The 11,055-nt window shown below is 43.0% G+C and overlaps 1 pseudogene; it reads left to right on the forward strand.

Moving 5' to 3' along the window:
* The first annotated feature begins 1,462 nt into the window (after positions 1 to 1,462).
* LOC119298994 lies at positions 1,463 to 9,980 on the forward strand (annotated as a pseudogene).
* Positions 9,981 to 11,055: the final 1,075 nt, after the last annotated feature.

Raw genomic sequence — 11,055 nt, forward strand, 5'->3', positions numbered from 1 at the left:
ACTTCCTTTCTACTTTTCTCCTTCGATTCCACATGATCATAAGCAACTCCCTAATCTTGTCCATGAGGTCATCCAAGTTCAAAGACTTTTGGTGCTTAATCCAATTCTTGAAGCACTCTGGGAGGTTGTTGGTTACATAGTCCATCTTACAAATAGTTGAGAACTGACTCCTAGTACACAACCTACACTGCCACTTCCTAAGATATACAGTTGTCACCAAACCTGGCCAGATGGGCCAGCACGGCACGACACGACCCGTCCAAGATTCGTCGTGTATAAAAAATGTGGTTTATTAAATATGGTCATCATGTATTAAAGAATATTCATTAAAAAGTGTATTAAAGAATGTGTGCTCTTTATTAAAAATTCTAAAAAGTTTGTAAATTGTTCATTGTTTTCTATTTTTAAAATAGTCATTGTATATTAAAAAATATTGCCATATATAAAAAATGTGGTTTATTAAAAATGTTCATTTTGTGAATTAACAAATATTCGTCGTGTATTAAAAAATGTTCGTCGTGTATTTTTTTACAATTTATTAAAAATAGTCATCATGTATTAACAAAATATATGCTGTGTATTAAAAATGTTCTTCATGTATTATTTTTTCATCATGGTATTTAAAAAATTTCAGCGCACATTTTAGAAAATTTCATCATGTGTTTATTTTCAATGGTCGTTGTGTATTTTAAAACACATGTACATCATGTATTTAAAAAGACGTTCATCGGGTATTAAAAATGTCCATCACATGCTAAAATGTTTTCCTATTATTTAAAAAAATCATTGTCTATTTTCACACGTTTTATATTTTATTTTAAAAATATGTGAATATTTTTTAAGCAAAAAGTAAAAGGAAATAGGGGAACATGAAAAATAAAAATAAACTTAATAAATATTAAAATAAAACGAAATGAGAAACATAAAATGAAAATAAAAATCTTACTATCTTGCGTCAGTGCGCCATGTATACGAGCATAGCAACCCACGCTAGGTTTCTCATAGAGGACATAACGCTCAAGCACTGCTGGGCATGGCTCATGCAAGCGCTCCATGGGCTGAGTCTCCCTTAACGCTCGCAATAAGCGCTGCCCCGCATCGAAGTACATAAATAGTATTGCTCAAAAAAAGGTACTCCCTCCGATTCATATTCATACTAAAGCAGCGTCAATTAATATGGATATGAGGGAGTACATAAATAGTACTGCTACTGCGGAAAATAGTACTCTCTCTATTCCAAAATATCGTGCATATTTCATTTTCGAAAAGCCAAACAGATCTATGTTTGACGAAATTTATGGAATAAACTATAAACATCTAAAATGCCATATAAATACAATATAAAACTGCACTTAATGATGAATCTAATGATACTAATTTCGACATTGTGGATGTTGATATTTTGTTTCTTTAAACTTGGTCAAAACAGAGGGAGTATTACTACTTAGCAAAAGGAAATGGATTCTCTCAAAGAAAAAGCAAAAGGAAATGGATTACTACGTGCCTTCGTCGGCGACTCCGTGCGGCCGCCGGTGCAAGCCCAGGTTCGCCCCATCCATCCCAACTCCAAACTCTGAAACTCTTTTTTTTTAAATGGACTCTGAAAGTTAAGAATGGTGAATGGTGACTGAGTAGGTCGATTTTCGACAGGCCAGGTCCGCCATGTCGGCCTTCACCGGCGCGTCTATCGCCCACGGCTACAAGCGGTGCGCCCACGGGGACAGCGGCTACCACCTGCTCATGGTCAATGTCCACTCGCGCACCAAGGAGCTGATTCCCACCGGTCAGAGCATCACCGCCAACTCTTTCAATGTAGGAGGCCATGATTGGTTAATCGAGTACTACCCTAACGGCGAAAACCCGGGCCGCGCCGACTTCATTTCGCTCTTTCTGAACCTTCTCTACGACGCCGATGACGACGACGAAGCGCCCGTGGAGGTCAGGTTCAGTTTCAGCCTCGTCGACCAGGTGGAGAAGCAGATGCCGATGTACATTCGTGCAACCAGTGAAACCCGCAACTTCTCCAGCACTACCTCAATCTGGGGCAATGACAGGTTTCTCAGAAGAGACGCCCTTGAACACTCGGCGGATCTCAAGTGCGATTGTCTCACCATCCGGTGCGACGTCGTGGTCGTCCGCAGCAGCAGGGTTGATGATGATGATGATGATGCCGGTGGCCACGGCGGCACCAAGGCGCTCCTGCCGGACATACACCAACATTTCAACACTCTCCTTCAAAAAAAGGTGGGCGCCGATGTGGCATTCCAGGTCGGTGGCGAGGCCTTTACCGCACACCGGTGTGTGCTCGCTGCCCGATCCATGGTGTTCATGGCACAACTCTTTGGCCCCATGAAGGACGCGTCCAACAGTGTCATACAGATCAAAGACATGGAACCAAAGGTGTTCACGGCTTTGCTTAGCTTCATCTACACAGACTCATTCCCTGACATGTACGAGGACAACATTAAGTTGTGTGAAATATGCAAAGATACGGGACAAGGACAAGAAGATGAAATGTCTGAAGCTGTGGACCAAGGACAAGATGGGGAAGCGGCAGGGGATGACATGGGGCTGCTGCAATGGCTGCAAGGTTTGTTTGTAGCGGCAGACCAGTACGATCTCCAACGGCTCAAGTTCATCTGTGTAAAGCAGCTGTCTCAGCGCATAGGTGTGAGCTCTGTGGCGTCCACTCTTGCTCTAGCCGAGCAGCACCACTGTCGTGGATTGAAGGAGGCATGCTTGAAGTTTATCCAGGTCCAATCTCCCCCGTGTTTGCAGACACTAATGGTGAGTAATGGCTGGGGGCATATTGTCATGACCTATCCCTCTGTTTTGAACGAGCTCATTGCCATGCTTGCTTCTAACCAGAGGAAGTAACACTCTGGATACGGTACGCATCTTCCTTAATTAGACCTTAAGTGACATTCTTTTGCATATATAAGTATCTCTACAGAGATTGTAGTATATGTGTCTTGTTTTTAATTGTCTAGTCATGTAGTTTTCATGTATGATGAATCAGAAAAATCCATGTTCATGTTTAGTTTTCAACTGACATTTGCTGCCCATGTTCATGTTTGTTCTGCCTCTACCATCTGAAGTAGTAATAATCAAACAATAGTCAAGCAAATCTGCAACTTAAGAGTTTCTCTGTAGGAAGGCAGGCAAGCAATAGTCGACAAGGAAGCGCCAAAATTATTGCTTCGAACCAGCAGAAGTAACACTCACTCCGTATATACTACCTCCGCCCGAAAATATTTGTCGGAGAAATAGATAAAAATAGATGTATCTAGAATTAAAGTACGTCTAAGATACATTCATTTATCCGACAAGTATTTCCGGACGGAGGGAGTATATGGTGCGCATGTTCCTTAGGCCTCAAGCGGCACTCTTTTGCATATACGTGATCCTCTAGTCTAGAGAGATTGTATAGTATGTGTGTCTTGCCTTTTTCTCAGCATGTATATATAACATGCCTATATTCTAAGTCAACATACTTGCAAATTGTGTCTTCATGGAATGGGCTGTCTGAAAATTCAGGCGCAAGTGTCAAACTGAACTGCGGTTGCAGACTTGCAGTGGTTGTCAAGAAAAAAAGAAGAACAGATGTATAGATGTTTTTCTTTACTTTCGTCCAATAAACATCTCTTGGTCAAGTGTCAGTGGAAACTTTGGGAGATGGTCATAAAATTCATATCTTCCTCTGGATGTTGTTTCATGGTAATAACTTCCACAAGATGACTTGTTCTTTGAATGTGGGATTCTTGAAATATGCACTATGCTGATGCTTGTTCTATTAGTGATTCGTTGGTGGCTTAATCCTGACACTAACATGCACTGGTGTATTGCCATCGGCCTCTATTTTCCAGGGAGAAGAGCAGTGAAGAGCACTGTTGCATTCACTAACATGCACTGGTGTATTGCCATATGTTTCTTTCAACGGAAGCACTATGTTTATGTCACAGAACACTAACCAAGGTATGTATGCTGTGATGTATAGTAAAAACCGACTCCCTGTGCTGCTTTGATGCTGTGATGTACTAGTAAAATGCTTCTTCTTATGGTGTGCAATTAAAAGGCTAGCTACCGGTTTCTGTCAGAAATTCCAGGGCAATGCATATGTATTTTCCTTCCTTGCTGGGTATCAGAAATCACAGAACACTGACATTTGTTACTAATGTTGACACCCTGCTGCTGCAGATTGCACTTGGCCAACACAGGATCTGACCATCCATCCAAACTGATGGCCAACAGATTCATTCCTGGAGCTACCTGTTTCTATGCTACTCCCTTCATTCCATAATATAGTGCGCTCGTGCTTTCTGAGATATAAATTTAACCATAAATTTAACCAACGAGACTGACTATGGCGGGAGCAAAAATTATACCACTGAATTCATATCAAAATATATGAATTCAGTGGTATAATTTTTGCTCCCGCCGCAGTCGATTTCGTTGGTTAAATGTATGGTCAAACTTAGATCTTGAGAAGCGTGGGCACACTACATTGTGGAATGGATGGAGTACTTACCATCATGTAAATTCTATCATCTCAGGGAATGATAAATTCAATTATTTGTATTGGATACCTGGAAACCATTATTTTCTTTGAATTCGATAAATATACATACTGTAATGTTTCTTTCCAATGGAGCATTGTTTACTAACATCCAAACTTTTGGGGTTTCCGTAAAATAGTGAAAAATGTTTGCGATTTTATAAATATTCATGAATAAAAAAATTGTCTGATTTTTGAAAAAAAATCCACGAATTAGAAAATATACAGAATCTTTAAAATGGAAAAATAAAAAGGAAAAAACAGAAAAAACAAAAGAAGGATAAAAAACTACAAAACAACAAAAAGGAAACAGCGAAAAAATATTGATCCAGAACTAATGGGAACAAAAACACGGTAAAGAGTCGCAAATGAGTTGGCCCATATAGTTTGCGTGAGCTCGGGGTTTGCGATTGGCCGCCCCTGGACACGTTACTTCTTGAATAGGAGTGGCCACAGGCTCCTTTGCGGGATGATAGTAGGACGAGGACGGACGATGGTGTGAGAGGAGAGGTGGGAGGAAAGTATATTGACATATCGAAAACACAGAAAACACAGAAGGAGATACATTTTGAAGCCATTTCCTCTGAAGGCTGCTGCTGTCTCTTAGAGAGATCGCTTGGTGTTTCTCTTGTCGCTGTCTAGGCTATGGCGTTTTGTCCCAGCGTTCTTTATTTTATGTTTTAGTTCAAACTTTTAGTCTGGTAGCTTTTCTGCTTCCTCTGCGGCAGCCTTCCTGCTGTCCGCCGTTTGCCTAAATTGTTTGCCTAAATTGTAAGACGATCCTGTAACTGTTGTTTCGTTTCTTCAAGAAATGGAACAGGGGTGCGGCCCTTTTCCTCTAAAAAATATTAATACAATGGTATATTTCTTCTTAAACTCGGAACTATAAAATTTGTATTTTTGTGATTGAAAAACAGGTCAAGTTGTGTTTGGCACCCCACAAAATTCAGCTCGATTGTTAGTAATAAATAAATAAATATTCAGCTCGATTTATACCAAATAAATAATATGCCTTGAGTGATGGGCTTTGCAGCTCGTGGACTCAAGCCCAATAACGAACGTGGTGAGAGTTAGCCCTAGGAGAGCTCTAGCTCCAGGCAGGCCCAGGTCGCACACACGGGACCAGCCGGCGGCGCGGCGAGTGAGTGGAGCAGCGGCGGCGGCGGCGGCGCGAGCTCTGTCTCCGGGGAGAAGCTGCATCGGTGCCGCAGGCAGTGGGGTAGCGGCGACTCCGTGCGTTGCGGGGTGTGCCCAACTCTGCTTTCGGGGAGTGGAGCTCGTCTTCGTGCGGCCGCCGGCGCCGGGGGTGACCAGGTTTGCTCCGGCGACCTCCGTTGCGAGCCCAGGTTCTCCATCCATCCCAACTCCAAACTCTGAAGCTTAGTTTTGTCCAAGTTTTGCACATCAATTGGGAAAAGACTTCCAGAGTAGAATGTGAATGTTGACTGAATGTATTGACTTTCTACAGGTCCGCCATGTCGGCCTTCACCGGCGTCTCTATCGCCGACGGCAACAGGCGGTGCTTCTGCGAGACGTCGGCCGTGGACGCCCGCGGGGACAGCGGCTACCACCTGCTCATGGTCACCGGCTACACGCGCACCAAGGAGCTGATGTCCACCGGCGAGAGCATCACCGCCGGTCCTTTCAATGTAGGAGGCCACGATTGGATGATTGAGTACTACCCCAATGGCGAAAACCCGAGCTGTGCCGGCTTCATCTCGCTCTTTCTAACCTTTCACTACGACGCCGATACCGATGAGGGAGAGCCTGTGGAGGTCAGGTTCAGTTTCAGCCTTGTCGAGCAGGTTGAGAAGCAGATGCCGATGTACATTCGTGGAACCGGTGAGACTCGCGACTTCTCCACCGCTACTTCAATCTGGGGCAACGACAGGTTTATGAGAAGAGACGCCCTTGAACAGTCTGCGGACCTCAAGTATGATTGTCTCACCATCCGGTGCGACGTCGTGGTCGTCCGCAACAGCAAGGTTGATGATGCCGGTGGCCACGGCGGCGCCGAGGCGCTCATGCCGGACATACACCAGCATTTCAACAGTTTACTTCAAAACAAGGTGGGTGCCGATGTGGCATTCCAGGTTGGCGGCGAGACATTCGCCGCACACCGGTGTGTGCTTGCTGCCCGATCCACGGTGTTCATGTCGCAACTCTTTGGCCCCATGAAGGAGGCGTCCAACAGTGTCATACAGATCAAAGACATGGAACCAAAGGTGTTCACGGCTTTGCTTAGCTTCATCTACACAGACTCATTCCCTGACATGTACGAGGACAACATTAAGTTGTGTGAAATATGCAAAGATACGGGACAAGGACAAGAAGATGAAATGTCTGAAGCTGTGGACCAAGGACAAGATGGGGAAGCGGCAGGGGATGACATGGGGCTGCTGCAATGGCTGCAAGGTTTGTTTGTAGCGGCAGACCAGTACGATCTCCAACGGCTCAAGTTCATCTGTGTAAAGCAGCTGTCTCAGCACATAGGTGTGAGCTCTGTGGCGTCCACCCTTGCTCTAGCCGAGCAGCACCACTGCCGTGGATTGAAGGAGGCGTGCTTGAAGTTTATCCAAGTCCAATCTCCCCCGTGTTTGCAGACACTCATGACGAGTAATGGCTGGGGGCATATTGTCACGACCTATCCCTCTGTTTTGAACGAGCTCATTGCCATGCTTGCCTCGAACCAGAGGAAATAACACTCTGGATACGGTACGCATCTTCCTTAATTAGACCTAAAGTGACATTCTTTTGCATATACAGGCACCTCTACAGAGATTGTAGTATGTGTCTTGTTTTTAATTGTCTCGTCATGTACTAGTTTGCATGTATGACGAATCAGAAAAATCCAACATATGGGTAAATTGTCTCTTCATGCAATGGATGGTCTGTAAATTCAGGTCTGAGAGTCAACATTGATATGTGTTGCAGCAATGAGCAATTTTCTCAGCTAGTCGTTCTATCATCATATATTTCTCTGTGCATAGTGTTGTGTACATTAATGTCATGCCTTCCCTGTCATCTAAAACCATTTTCTAACGATTATCAAGAAAACCAAATGTAGATAATTTTGGGAAGGCATTTTATAAACCAGGATTTAGGAAAAAAGATTGGATGACAGGACAGAGGTCACCAAGATTTCTGGTAACAGCGGTAGTAATCCAGTACCCAGGAATTAGTCTTCACCTGGGTGCTTGCTGTTCTCCTCGGCTGCCCCACACCCCTAGGGAGAGAAAAGGTCGGAGCTCGGATTTGATGAATGATGTCAATTTCAGCGATGGTAAGCTGGGGAGAGGTTTGAGTGCATGGACAGTGGGTATACTTTTTCTTCACATGATAAATATCTTTTGGTCAAGTATGTCCAAAGCTTTGGGAGTTAGCCATTCATTCCTTATAAAATCCATATGTTCCTTCTTTTGGCTGTTGTTTCATCATAAGCTTGTCAATAGAGACAAGTTAGTTATTAGACAACAAGTTGATGGCAAAACCTGCTTGCTTTTCAATGAGCCTGAATGCTTTATTTGAATGTGTGATTTGTAGACATCCCTAATCTGAGTTAGCCATGACTTTGAATTATTTATGGTTTACACGATGCTGATGCGTGTTTTCCACCAGTCATTCATATGGTCCTGGCATGCACTGTTGCATTAACATCTTTACTCGAGCATCTTACCGTCAGTGACCATAGTATGTCTGTCTTTCTTTTAATTGTCTCATCATGTAATTTGCCTATACGCTGAATCAGAAAAAAAAATCCAACATATGGATAGATTGCCTCTTCATGGAATGGATGGTCAGTAAATTCTGGTGTGAGAGTCAAGAGTAGTCTGCATTGCAGCAATGTGCAAGTTTCCAAACTAGTCGTTTTATATTTCTCTGTGCATTGTGTCGTATATTGTAGCTATTGCCTTCCCTGTCATTTAGAAACCTTTTCTAGTGGTTATCAAGAAGAACAAATGTAGATGTTTTTGGGGAATTATTTTATGAACCTGGATTTAGGGAAAATAATTTGGAGGACAAGACAGAGGTCACCAAGATTTCCTGTTACCCCCATAGTAGTAGTGATCCAGTACCCAGAAAATAAATTCTCCTGGATGCTTGCTGTTTTCCCACCCCATGGGAGAGGAAGGTCGGAGCTCGGAGATTCTGCAAAGTCAAATGTTATACCTTTGCCATATACCCAAATAGATGACTATCATTCTGGCGTATTTTGAAGCACATATGAGTGATTGCTGTCAGTTTCAGTGATGAAAAGCTGGGGAGTATATCTTTTGGTAAAGTCTGTCCAAAGCTTTGGGAGATAGCCATTCCCCATGAAACCCATTTCTTCCTTCCTCTGGATGTTGTTTCATAATAAGCTTCTCACTATAGACAAGTTAGCTAATTGGTAACATGTTGATTCCAAAACCTGCTTGCTTTGCGACAAGCCTGAATTAACATCTTTACATGCATGATCATTTTTCTTTTTGTTGAAGTTGTGATTTCTGGACATCCCTAGTGTGAGTTAGCCCTGACTCTGAATTATGTATGATTTACACGATGCTGATGCGTGTTTTGTGTCAGTCAGTCATTCATGTGGGCCTGGCATGCACTGCTGCATTAACATCATTACTCGAGCGTCATGTTTATGGGTGATTTGGAATATGTTTCTGTTTTCAGGCGAAGCAATGCAATGGAGAGACTTGCACTATGTTTGGGATGTTGTGATGAGGTAGATTAGGTATGCTCACTCCTGGACAAAAAAAGCTGTGCAAGCGCAAGCACAAATCACTCACTGCTGGACCGACGATTTTGGACCTTGGATGGAGAAGAAAAGAAAAGAGAACTGCGCCTGACGCATTGTTATGCGACAGATGCCGAGCACTCCCTGTATGTACCTCCGTCAAGGCCAACACGTTCCCTCCCAACTGGAAAATGTAATAGGGACCCTGCCTGAATCACTACTCGAGTAATGGCCACTTTTGCTTTGATGCTGTCTGGCTCTAGGCCTCTGATGGTGATGTAAAAACTTCCCACTAGAGACGACATTAGCTATTAGACATCTTGTTCTTTGAAGGTGTGATTCTTGAAATATGATGATTTGGGCGATGATGCCGATGCTTGTTCTATCAGTGATTCATTGCTGACATGCACTGGTGCATTGCCATCAGCCTCTGTTTTCTTTCAGGGGAAGCAGAGCGGTGGAGAGCAGTGTTGCATTCAATATCTATGTTTCTTTCAGTGGAAGCACCATGTTTACATCACAGAACACTCACTGCTGGACTAAACCAAGGTATGCTCAACACTCAACAGGATCTCATCTGACCATCCATCCAAACTGGTGACGGCCAACAGATTCATTCATTCATTCCTGGAGCTGCCTTTTACACTGTATGGATTTATATTTATGCTAGTTACAATCATGTAAATACTGCCGTTTCAGGGAAAGACGAATTCAGTTTTATTTTTTTATTTACCTATGTTTTTTCTTGGATATCTAGAAACCATTATTTTCTTTGAATTACTGTAATGTTTCTTTTCAATGGAGCAAAATGTAGTTTCCTCTTGGATGTACAATTTTTACAGGACCTAGGGTGAGCCTGAGTCATCAGTCATCACGAGCAGATACTTTTAATCCGACTGTAGCATCCCAAAGTTTGGGGTTTCCATAATATAGTGAAATACTACTCCCTCCGTTCCTAAATATTTGTCTTTCTAGATATTTCAATAAATGACTACATACGAAGCAAAATGAGTGAATCTACACTCTAAAATATGTCTACATACATCCGTATGTGGTAGTCTGTTTGAAATGTCTAGAAAGACAAATATTTAGGAACGGAGGAAGTAGCAAGCAAGGTTGTTATCGTAGATTTTGAATTCGGTTTGGAACTCCACGGCAAGATGGGAATATGATCACATTGTAGCAATATGGTTGTAACAATGTGACGCGTTTCATGGAACATGAAAATCGTACATACAGGAGACCAAAAATGGTGTTTTTGATCAGATTCGTGCATTGGCATTCGGGGCGACGATCGACAAAGTTCTCTAATTTTATGTGCTTCCTCCAATTCATATTAATTGTCACTGGTTTGGTTTAGTACAACTGGAAGGGATTTTGTATCATTAATTAGATTTGGCATAAACATTCCTTCATATTATCATATACACTCGTACAAGATTGAATTTCACATTTGGCAGGATTTGGCACGCTGATGGGCTGCACCGGCGCTGGCGCTGGCGGGTTGCCAAGGCTGTGAGGCAACGTGGTTGATGGCCCGGGTGACGTCCGACACGGTTGGCCGGATAGGTGGAAAATGTTTCCAGAGTTGTTGAATTAATAATAAAAGGCTGTAATAATAGTCAGAAGACTTTTATATTTAATTAAATATTAATGGGTCTTAAAAGACCAAGTGGTGGAACGCCTCTTGAGCCCAAGTGAAGGTGGCGCCCCCTCTCCACTTAGGGTAGGAAGGGGATGCCGAACTGGAGGGGGAGCCCCCCTCCTCTTGGCC

This window comes from Triticum dicoccoides, chromosome 5A (assembly GCF_002162155.2).
Source record: "Triticum dicoccoides isolate Atlit2015 ecotype Zavitan chromosome 5A, WEW_v2.0, whole genome shotgun sequence".
In the NCBI taxonomy this organism is placed as follows: domain Eukaryota; kingdom Viridiplantae; phylum Streptophyta; class Magnoliopsida; order Poales; family Poaceae; genus Triticum; species Triticum dicoccoides.